We start from the raw sequence: 12,612 nt of genomic DNA, 5'->3' as shown, positions 1-12,612 counted from the left end.
CATATGGAACACTACTGCAGTTATCACTCCTGGAACATCACTCATCACATATCACATATCACATAAGGATCACCACTGCTGTTATCACACCTGTAAGATCACTCATCACGTATGGAACACCACTGCTGTTATCACACCTTTTACATCAATGTCACCACATATGGAACACTACTGCTGTAATCCCACCTGGAACATCACTCATCACATAGGAAACACTACTGCTGTGATTACACCTGTAACATCACTCATCACATATAGAACACCACTGCTGTTATCACACCTGGTACATCAATCTCATCACATATGGAACACTACTGCTGTTATCCCACCTAGAACATCATTCATCACATATGGTACATTATTGCTGTGATTACACCTGGAACATCACTCTCATCTTGGACACCACTGCTATCACACCTGGAACATCGCTCTCACCACATATGGAACACCACTGCTGTTTTCACACCTGGAACATCAGTCTCATCATGTATGGAACACTACTGCTATCACACCTTGAATATCCCTCATCACATATGGAGCACCACTGCAGTTATCACACCTGGAACATCACTTATCACATATGGAACACCATTGCTGTTATCACACCTGGAACATCACTTATCACATATGGAACACCTCTGTTATCACACCTGGAACATCACTCATCAAATATGGAACACCATTGCTGTTATCACACCTGGAACATCACTTATCACATATGGAGCACACTGAAGATCACTATAACATTATGTCTGTAGACAATGGGTTGCCCAGTAATGAATTCTCTAGGATCAAGAGGTGCAGTCTAGACTATGATCCAGTAAATCTAAACTTTTGTTTCACTCTCACCTGTACTCTTTCACTTTCCAACCACTCACTGTAATACGTTCAACTTTTGTTTCTCTCATCACACTTTTTATTGTGCCATAACTTTGCCGTATGATCCTTTCTCACTAAATGAAGATGAATTCAGGAGAAAGTTTTACACACTATCTCATTTTTTACTGAATAAGTTTGGGACTACTTCAAAAAATGTAAAAAAAAAGTATTTTAAAAGTGTTGCAGGCATAACATAACATTAACCTACAAAGGACTGCATTGGTAAATGCAGAAATATTTAAGTAATTGAAACCAATATGATTGTAACCTAAAACTATGGTTTTACTTAAACAATAGGTCGTATCCTTAGCAGCACTAGATGTGACAACTGGTGCTTATGTATGCTGTGATCAGTTTTGCATCAAGTTGAAGAAAACCAGGCAATAAAGGAGTACCATTAGCTGCACACATTTTACCACTTTTACTAATCACAAGTGAAAGACTAATTCTCTGTTATTTTAAATCACGGTCAGTAGATTGAACAAGAATTGTTCCATTAATAATGATTTTCTGCCCTTCCACGTAGTTTGCTATTATTTAAAGTTCCACATTAAATAAAACTAGCAGTTCAATGGTAAATCTGGTTTAAGAGAAGGTTTTTAAGCACAAGCTTCTAAGGTTAATGCATTTGAGTAAACAATAAATCAGCACTTGTCTAAAGAGAATACATTAATGTAGGATTATTTATGCTGCACTATTGTACTGACCAGCTAAATCATATCTATAAAGGAAACAACCAGCACAACCAGTATGTATAACAGTGCGTGAGATCTACCTGTAAGCATGTCCAGCCTACTTCTGTAAGGAAGAAAGTACTTAATATACCTGACAAGTACAGTTCACCTTTGGTTCATAAATTATTCTGCTGCCTGGCCTGTTTTACCAGCGATGTTTGTGGTTGTAAGTTCTGTCTTCCTTAAGTGCCCTTTATGTCTGGACTGCTTGTTGAATAACTTACAGAGTCATATAGCATGCAACTGCTGATTGTAAAATAGAACATCTGCAAATTTCATATCCTAATCTAATTCACAACCATGTCATTTAAGCTTTGTGGTTGTCCACCTTCTCAGCCTTACCTGTTCTTGCTGTGCGGACACTGACCAGGAGCAGAGCAGTGCTCAGTGCAACAACAGAGATCAGCTTCATTGTCACGATTAATTCTTTGTGTAAACATCAATGCAATTTATACAGCCTGACTCATAAAAGGGCTTCTGTGAAAGGCCATAGCATGTTATTTCCTGTGCAGATAAGTTTGTATTCAGAAGGCAATAATGAATTATTTTGTCTGAGATAAGAGTTCCACGTACTGCTACCAATTAAAAGATAAGATGTGGCTTGAGTCCATACTTTCAAAAATAGTGTCTTTGTTTAAATAAAGAAAGAATTTCTATAGAAAGACCATTTCATTTCACTTCTAAAGCATGAACATTTGCTTAATATCTTGTTTAAGAGGATACAGTTCTGCAGTAGTACTTTTGAAATATTTTTGCTCCTGCAGAAAGATGAGTCTGATTGAGTTAATGCAGCATTGCTGTAGTATTTGCTGGTTATTTTCTGTGCTACACATTAAAAGAAGATAATGACACACTACATTTTCAGGACTGGTTCAGGGCAGTTTAAGTGAAGACGAAAAAACACTGTTTTCCCCATGAATGCACACTTGCTAGAAGTCAGTCTATTAAATGAGTCATTAACCTCATGCTAGGTGCTTGTGAGAAGGCATAACCCATGATAGACACGCAGAATGCTTTGCAACAAAAATCAGTGTTCTGTCTCAATGTATTATCCTTTATAGACACCAAACTGCAAATTCATTTCCAAGGCTAAATCCCAAATAGTATTCAAACAGTAGTGCAGGGGTCAAAGGCTTAGCATGTACCAAAATGTGCTGTGACTTGACTGACATTACTGTGCTCAGGAGGTGTTATTCAAGATTGCTCCTAGGTACTTTTGCTCATTCCTTGACAAAAGCTGGGTGGTACTTTAAAGGCAGAATTCCTGACATGCAAACAGCAATGGGGTTAATTATGTTACCCACGGTGGTACAATAAGTTTGAAAATCATGATGTCTACAGGTTTTACCACTGTATTTGCAGCACTTGCTACTACAGAGTGCTAGAATGCCATGCTAGTAAATTGTAGGGGAATATCTTTTAAATCTCGGTTTTGGAATACAGCCTACATTTAAACAAACATCGCCTGGCTACAAAAATGCAGGAGAATAAAAATATTTATCTACTAGAATTAACAATGATTGATTAAATTGAAATAGTATTTTTATAATACTGGCTGATTTATAAGGGCTGCATATATATTTTTTTAAATATATTTTGGACCTATTTTAAAAGTGCAGCATGCAAGAAATAAATAAATGCATCTTAGGTAACTTGTTAGTTCACAAGTTCGGCATTGTCAGTGTGGCACTTACTTCAGACTTTGTGCTGTTGACCCGAATATGCTCCGTATGTGCAAAAGTAGGTGACTTTTTCAAAATTTAGCTATTAAATCTTATCCACCATATGAAAAAAATAAATGAATGAAGGAATTAGTCACTGGGCTATAAAACTGCTTGGAAAACAAGGCATAGCAGTGGGAGCACATTAACAAAAGAACCCTATCATTCTACTCGAATGTAGGGGCACCTCCCATAATGATAATGAAACAACCACAGACAATGGCGGGAATCATATGACAAGTATAACTAAGTCTATCAAAAGAAAAACAGGGAAAATGAGAAAAATGCGTAAAGATATAGGGTTTTATTCATAGCCACCGTGCTGACCCATAGCAGGATTTTGGGTACTTACGTATTATTGCAACCAGATTTTGCGATACAATCTGCTTTATAGACATTTAGTAAGCAAACAAAAAAGAAATGTATTATGGAAGGGTAAAGTGTTCAAAAGTATTCTGGGATATCAGTAGTGCTTCTTTAGGCAAGTATCATGTACAATTTTTAGGATTTGTGGGTAGCATGCTGTAAAAAACATTGAGCGTTGAGTTCAGCGCTAAGAGTGGTTGCGTGTGTACATATATTGGCTTGAAAGCACTGTGGGACTTAGCATATGATATGTAAGGTGCTTTCCGTGATTTATTTTTCTGCTTTAGTTTGTTATTTTTTGGAGTTAGTAGTTTAAAATAAGAAACGGGACGCAAGTTGGAAGGATTATTCGCTGGGTGCACTCAGTTACTGCTGCAAGTTTGCAGTGTTGGGCATAGCTGCCACTGACTCCCTGCTTCACATTTTTATGTGTAACAACTGGTATTGAATTGCAAAGTGCCTTCTCTGCTTTTATGAGGTAATACAGTAGGAAAGATGAAAAATAAGGCAGAGATTTGGAAATGTTATTCATTTTAGAAAGTAAAAGTTGAACACTGTGATGGCTGGTCTTTCATTTATGCAGCACCGTGCTTGTTAACCAATATTTGAAGACACACATTGATCCATGTATGAACACTACACATCTTTTCCATTGACATACCAGGTGACATACATGTCCTTATTACCAAAAAACATGTAGAATCCCACATGTGAGTAGCTCTGCTTGTAATACTGCATGGCAGGCTTTGTGTTTGTCAGAAAGAGAGCATCCAGTTCAAGCGAGCGTATGTGTAATGCATGTAAAACTAGAAGACAGTTTCTTGAAAAGTTTGACAGCCTGAAGGTATTGCAAACTTTTTTTTTTCTGCAATAACAACTTCAAAAAACACCGAACAGTGTTTTCTGAAGTCATTTCTATTCCAGGAAGTGAATTTCGCAACCCCGAAAATCTAGTTGCGATAATACGTAAGGCTACAACAAAGAATAGCTTTGGTGCAATTCAGAGAGGCACATTGTTTATAGGTGCAGCCAGTTTAGTTAGCTTACGAAAAACGTATGCAAATGAGGCAGTAATGAGATGCAGATTAGGAGTGTCTTAAATTTGTGTGACAAATTTATGCAATTGAGGTTGTTTCCCACTTGTTTGCCATTCATAATTGCTTTTATACGAGTCTCTGTCCCATGCGTACATGTTTTGGACTCTGTATATAGTTTTATGTATTTTTAGTTGTTTGTTTTTTGGTTATAGACATATTTCATGCTCATTTAAAATGCAATAAAACAATAAAAAAGCAAAGTTGATCTTTTTCTATCTACTTTGTAATCAGCAAAGATGTTTGCTGCAGCTGTCAGACTGGCTATTTCTCATTGTGAGCTGTTTGTCTCAGCTGTGTCAAAACCACAAATGCCCAGCAGTGCTTACTAGCCAAGAAGGGACAGATATAAGCAAATATTGACTCATTTTAAGTTTGCTGACCATAGATTTATAATGTTCAAGGATATAATAAGAGCTTTAGTGAGGTACCTGTAAACCCCCAAGCTGTGTATATCCCTCATTATACTAGCCGTGGGATCCTTCCAGAGATAAACGAGGCTTCTGCCTCAGTAATACCTCAGTAGTGCATTGACATACTCCTGGCATGTCATGATCTGTATATTTTTCTTTCAGTATTGTCTCAGAACTAAGCCAGAACCATGAATGCCCTCTACAGGATGGCATGTTTTCCTGAGGTACTTGCTGTGGTACTGTGTAGTCTTGCTGCCATTAGAGCCCCCATCTGGACAACAGTGGAAGTAGTACCAGAACAGGAAGAGCTACCATTCCATCAACTGCCAGGTAGTGTGATACATGAGAGTACATCACCAATTTGCCAGCCCAGCATCCTGGCAGTACCCATGACTCTCACATCTGGCACACAGATTCACTCTTCCCCCTTTTCATGGATGGTAGGATACCCATGGTCTCCTTTTTGGTAAGTAAGAAGTTTTCTAGTTATAGTCATTTCTGTAGTTATAATTTAGAACATTTATTGCCTAGTAGTAAACTCTCCCTTCTTTTGTGTCCCCTCATTTTTTTCTTTTGCTGGTGATGCAGGCTACCCACCTGGCTGATAATATCAGTCCATAACCCTGGGGGAAATGCTGAGGAATGTTTCTTTATTGAGCTTTTCCAAACATGGATTGTCAATGAGCAAGCGTTTGGCCTGCTTAAAGCCCATATCCACTGGATGAGTCTGGAGGTTATCTTCGGTATGACCCTGTTACTACAAACAGGATGTTTACCACTTGCTGCATTCTAGACAACATGATTACATGTTGATCTGGTACTCAAGTGCCCATGATGACTGTGCAACTTCCGCTATCATTCCTTTCACCAGTGATGACAGTGATGGTGGTCAGTTGATATCAATATCATAAGACCCATGTGGTAGACTTGTACATGGTGATGACACTGATGCTGACCAGCCGACAGCAGTATCATGGGACACATGTGGCAGACTTGTACATGGTGAAGACAGTGATGGTGACCAGCTGACATCAGTATCATGGGACACATGCGGCAAACTCGTACATGGTGATGACAGTGATGGTCACCAGCTGACATCAGTATCATGTGACCCATGCAGGAGACTCGTACATGGTGATGTCAGTGATGGTGACCACCCAACAGCAGTGTCATGGAACACATGCGTTAGACTCACACATGGTGATGACAGTGTTGGTGACCAGCTGACATTAGTATCATGGGGCCCATGCAGGAGACTCGTACATGGTGATGTCAGTGATGGTGACCAGCTGATATCAGTATCATGGGACACATGCAGCAAACTCATACATGGTGATGACAGTGATGGTGACCAGCTGACATCAGTATCATGGGACCCATGCAGGAGAATCATACATGGTGATGTCAGTGATGGTGATCACCCGACAACAGTGTCATGGGACCCATGTGACAGACTCGTATATGGTATATTGCTGAACAGGCAAAGAGGTGGCAACTAATCTACCATTATGGGCCATGGCATTCAGATAATAGTAACTTTATTGTAATATCACATAGATTAAATATGATGCATGCAATGTTACTTGCGTGCTATGTTGTGTGGTGCATGGCATACTGTGAATCTACATAAGTCAATTTCATTATTATGTAAATATTTTTTACACAATTAATTGATTGCCGTATGTGTTTTTTTGTTATACCTCCATTCTGATGTCTGTCTGATGCGATTTGTACAGTTAACAATAAAGACATGAGAAGTGCAATTACTCATTTAATTACTCCAGTGTTTTGATCCCTGTTGCAGCATGTTGCAACCTGAATCATTAATTGAGGGCCACAATTAAACCAGACCCACCCATGACATCCACACCACAGCAGTGTAGTAGTAGATATGACAAAAGTGTATTGCGTGCTATTTTAATTCACATCAGTAACGTTTACATATGGAAAACATGGGGGAGGTGTCCCAGCCATCTGGTTCGACTGGAGACCTAACAGTTTTAATTCAACAGCTTATGGATAGAATGGACAGGCTAGAGCAATCTGCCCTGATGCAACTATTGGTTCACCCTTTTCTAAGTACTTTGACTTCGCCTGGAGTCCAGACGAATTTGGCTGGTATGAGCAGACTGAATCTGCAAAGTGACTCTGTTTAGGACAATCACATCATACTTGTTCACAGGTCAGTGGTTCTTTGCACAACAATGTTTTTAATAAGGATATGGCTACTAATTCTTCAAACGGTTGCACTGAATCCTTATTTTATTGGGTTGATAATAAATATTCCCTTAGTGCAGGAATAAGGGATAATAATGCTGAGTTTTCTTTCAACAATAATTTGTCTCAGTTTGATCGAATTTTACAAAAAATAAAAAAGCTTCAAATGTATAACAGCTACTTCAAAGAATACATAAAGAAAAAAATAATGTGTAAAGGGTTATGCATGTGGCATTACTCCACTGGTCTTATAGCCAACTCTCCTTTCCATAAAGACCTAACCAGACTTTTCGACCAGTTCGGTATTGAGTATATGGGCATGGTAATTAAGTATAATGATGAACAAATTGACATTCTGGGACAGAAGGCAAAAACACTGGACAACAGAATTACACAAGACCCATTGTTTGCCTCTAATAAATTTGAATATACCCGCATCTTTCGCTCTATTGAAGAGCAAATGGATACAATCAAAAACAGGAACATGAAGAAACTACTGAGGAATGAGAACAATTACAATTCTAACTGTGCATACCCCCCCCCCCATATCCCCTCCCAGGAATGGACTTCTAACAACTGCTCCGCTAATGGACATGATCTGAATGACAATTTTGACAGTCATGAACATTTTAATGACAACAATGATGAGCCTTTTTTAGATGAACACCAATTTTCCGCTCCAAGGAGATCGGAATGGATAAGGAACCAACAAGTGCAGAGATGCCCTTATCAAGGGAGACAACAGACTGACAATTATCAGCAAGGGAACAACAGCTGGAACAAAGGATATTACAGGGGTGCTTGGAGGTGGAAACGAGGAAGGAATTAACATCTGAGGGACTTTTTTGTGTAGAAATACACACTTTGGAATTCTTGTTGTCTCTCTTATCTGTACATTTCAATACTGATGGTGACTTCAAGGTGTACAATTTTACTAATGTTGGCATTAATGTACATTTATGCAATTTACTAGCTAAAGATTTCACCTCTATACCTAACAAGTCTGCCAATGTGGTATATACTTTATTAGATCTAAAACAGTACATCAGAAAACTCAATTTGAATTTATTTCAAGGGGTTGACAATATCATATACCCACTAAAAGTATATAGCACATGCACCCCCCCATTTTACCTATTTTAGACATCTTTGAACATGTGAGTGAGTTAGATATTAGAACACACTGTGAGAAATTTAAAAAGAATACTGTTAAAAATAATTTATGTCCCGAGGAGGCTGTAGAATTAGAATATCTTTCTTCTAATACCAACTTAAGAGTAATGAAACCAGATAAAGGGGGTGGTGTCATTCTTATGTGGAAGCACGACTATGTTAAGAAAATGGAAGGAATTTTGGAGACAACTACTTACACCCATTGTTCATCTAATGAATTGAATGGCGCATACCGAAGGATTAGAGGTTATTTACAAGACCTCTTTATAGATGGTTTTATTAATATGGAAGAACAATTTTTATCTGTAAACTATCTGATTTCTCCCACCATATTTGGTATACCAAAGATCCACAAGGGCATACACCAGCCCCCCTTATGTCCCACTGTAGATGCTAGAGGCTCTATTACCCACCCACTGGCCAAATTCCTAGACTTGGAAGTAAAGGTTTTGTTAAAAACCGCGCCCCTGCTTTGTATTGACTCTTGGGACTTTTGAAGAAAATCAATTCAGTAAACTTTAATGAATGTTATATACTTATCACAGTTGATGTAAGAGACCTTTACACGGCCATTCCATACAACTTAGGAATCCAATGGTTTTGTGAATACTTGGTTGACAAAGGGACATGACAGGACACAATTAATATGCTTGAACAGCTACTTGATATGGTCTTAAAGAACAATTTTATTTTATTTGAAAATAGCTATTATGTCCAAAACAAGGGTGTAGCAATGGGTGCAGCATGTGGGGGCATGTATGCTAACACTGTAACATTAGAGTGGGAGAAAAATTTTTTAACCAGTTCTCCATTCTTTCCTTTTTGTCATATGTACACCCGTTTTTGGATGATATTTTTATTCTTTGGGATGGACCAAAACAGCAGATCAGTCCTTTCCTAGAATATAGTAATAGTCCAACTTCTTTCTTAAGATTAACCCATACCATCAGTGAAACAGAAATAGCTTATTTAGACATATTACTTAAGAAAGACATTTTGAACAACAGGTTCACATCAGAAATATATCGTAAGACCACATACTCTAACAATTTTTTACAGTTTTCAAGTTGTCACCCTTTTTCGCAAAACAGAGGAGTTTTGAAAGGCCAATTTGTTAGAGCCGCCAGAATGACCACCCTAATGGATAGTTTTTTGCAAGAATGTGATAACCTTAGTAAAATGTTTCTCAAAAGAGGTTACCCACAATATCCACCCGACAGCAGTGTCATGGGTCATTTCTAAAAGAGAGAATGATCATTTTATCCCCCTTTTGAACACAGAATTACATTGTGGGGACTGACCTTCTCCCAATATTACTACCACTATTTTACCTGAACCTATCCCAGAACCATCTGGTTCAGCAATAGAGAAAGAAGAAAAACATTTTTTTTAGATCTTGTTTTCTTACTACCTTTTCAGTTGATGCATATTACATTAAAAACATTTTGGAAAAGAATTGGAAATTACTGACAAGTGAAACAGATTTGAGAAGGACACTAGGTGATAGACCCACCTGTGTTTTCCAAAAAGGGCAAAACATTAAGTCCCTTTTAGAACACCAGGATAGACCACAGAGGTCAGGTTACATGTACAAATGTGGTTCTTGTAAATTTTGTTCTCACATATTAGAGGTGAATGAAATAACTATTAATGGTATGAGATTAAAGATCAAGGACAAGTTTAGCTGTAATTCTGATAAAGTGGTATATTGTGCCCTCTGAGTTTTGCCTGTGTATTTACATAGGAAAAATGAAGCAGAAACTCAAAAACAGAATTGGGGAACACCTCCGACACATTACAGACCATTGTGAGGTAAATGCCTTGGCTAAACATATTAATCAATATACTGACCACAAATTTAGGTTTATAGTTGTGGACACTATTTCTCCCCCATTAAGAAGAGGTGCGTGGCCCTATCTTTTAGAAGAAGCCAAATTAAGTTGGCAGATTCGGCCTGATTCCACTCACTGACCAGGTTTGAATGAATGTTTATCTATCACTAGCCTTTTGAAACTAAAGGCTTTGAAGAGATGATACTTCACATTGTTCAGTATTATGACTTTATACATTATTGTGCAGTACACTGCTGCTACTTTTCAGATTTGACCCACTGACATGTATTTTTCACATGATCATTCTCATAAGATATTTTTTTTTATAGGATAGATTTTTATAGAGAATTTCCACTAGGATGTTTATTTTATTTTATTTATTTTACGTTTGTTAACTGGGGGTATCTGACTGAGCCGAAAAGGCCCTTTTTCAGCAGAGGCCCAGGGAGAAAAGCTCCACATAGAAAAAATTCAGATACATTTAGTTATTTAGACATGATCAGTATGCACACAAATTACAAAAGACATGTTTTTACAGTGGTATGCAGCACATCAACAGTTACAGTGGAGAGAACAAACAACAAAATATTAATTTAAAAATAAAGGTAATTAATAGATTTGTGGTGTACAGCTGAAATTTGGAACATATGTAGTATACATACATAGTACACAGGTACAGTACATACATTGTAGATTAGCCAGTGTTTGTGAGTAAGACTGAAAACTATTATCAGGTACTCTAGGTTTAGTATGTGTACCTTATCCACTTTCAATAGCCTGGAGAGTAATCATGGCACTTCCAACTTTGCTTGAGATGTTGCCTGATGAGGTCTTTAAAGGAGGCTTTGGATGATGTGTTTTGAATGCTAGTAGGGACAGAGTTCCATTTTTTAGCCACTGAACTACTATATAGTGCATCTCCAAAGCTATTGTAGCTGTTGGTGACTTCTAGTAGTAGTTTGCTTGATGATCTAAGGAGCCTTTTGGCTGAGTGATGTTGTACTAGGTTTTTGAGGGCAGGACACTTATTGGGGAGGTAATAGATCAAATGACAGAGGCAGAGCTGATTGTAGCCTTGGAGGTTGGGCAGTTCAAGCCAGTGGAGCTGTCTCAAAGCAGTACAGTGATGAGTTCTATATGAGCAATTTGCAGCAAAAAGGGCAATTCTGTTATAGCAGGCTTCCATTTTGCTTAGTTCAGTTTTGTTGAGATTAGTCAGAATGGGAGATGCATAGAGTAGGGTGGATAGAAGTTGGGAGCGAGCAATGGCTGATCTTGTGTTGTTGGTAAGAAATTGTTTGATACGGTAGAGTGATCCCAGTTTGGCATGTACGTTTTTAATAGTTAAGTTGAGATGACTATCACATTTTAGGTGGGAGTCTATGGTTATTCCCTATAGCTTAGCCTGTGCCTCTAGAGCAATTGGAGTAGCATTTGTGGAGCAGATAGTAAATTGACTGTTATCAGTGTTTTTGTTAGAACTGGTTATAATCATAAGATGAGTTTTGATTGAGGATAAGTTGGGCTTTGGTAAGGTAGTTGTCAATGTCAGAGAATGCTAGTTGAGTTGTTTGCAGGAGGGTGGGAATGTTTTGTACAGCACAGATTAAGGTAGTGTCATCTGCATACTGAATGATAGATCCATGCTGTGTAGAGGTATGGAGGTCATTTGTGAAGATTGTGAATACTAGTGGTCCTATGATAGAACTCTGTGGGACTCCTATAGTTATGGGCAGCTGAGGAGAGAGAGAATTCTCCCATTTCACAGATTGGTACCTGTCAGTTAAGTAGCTTTGGAACCAGGTAAGACTGGAAATTGATAGGTGATATCGGTTTAGTTTGTTTAGCAGGATTTGGTGCGAGATTGTGTCAAATGCTTTGGACATATCCAAAAAAAGAGTTGACACCTGCAGGCCTTCATTTTTGAGATGGTTTACTGTGTTTGTGAAGCAGAGGAGGGCTGTAGTGGTATTATGGGCAGGTCTGAATCCATGCTGAGTAGGTGACAGGATGTTGCTGTCTAGGAGATAGTTTAGCATCTGGGTATGGATGCATTTTTCTAAGATTTTTGCCAGGAGGGAGAGTAAAACAATGGGTCTGTAGTTATTGAGTTCAGTGGAGGTCCCACCTTTATGTATGGGTGTATCATAGGATATTTTCCAGAGTTTGGGCACATAGTTTTC

At 38.2% G+C, this 12,612-nt stretch overlaps 1 long non-coding RNA gene across 1 annotated transcript in view; it reads right to left on the bottom strand.

The window, feature by feature from the left end:
- The window catches only part of LOC122790311, a 492,281-nt gene extending 490,260 nt beyond the window's left edge, over positions 1–2,021 (bottom strand). The window contains exon 1 of the long non-coding RNA XR_006362985.1: positions 1,956–2,021. This is a non-coding gene — a long non-coding RNA (uncharacterized LOC122790311). The remainder of the gene's footprint in view (positions 1–1,955) is intronic.
- Between the last annotated feature and the right edge of the window lie 10,591 nt (positions 2,022–12,612).

Source organism: Protopterus annectens, chromosome 16.part0 (genome assembly GCF_019279795.1).
Source record: "Protopterus annectens isolate FY-2018-M chromosome 16.part0, PAN1.0, whole genome shotgun sequence".
Taxonomy (NCBI): domain Eukaryota; kingdom Metazoa; phylum Chordata; order Ceratodontiformes; family Protopteridae; genus Protopterus; species Protopterus annectens.
The sequence above is the reverse complement of the archived record's forward strand: the minus strand, read 5'-3'. Positions and strand labels throughout refer to the sequence as shown.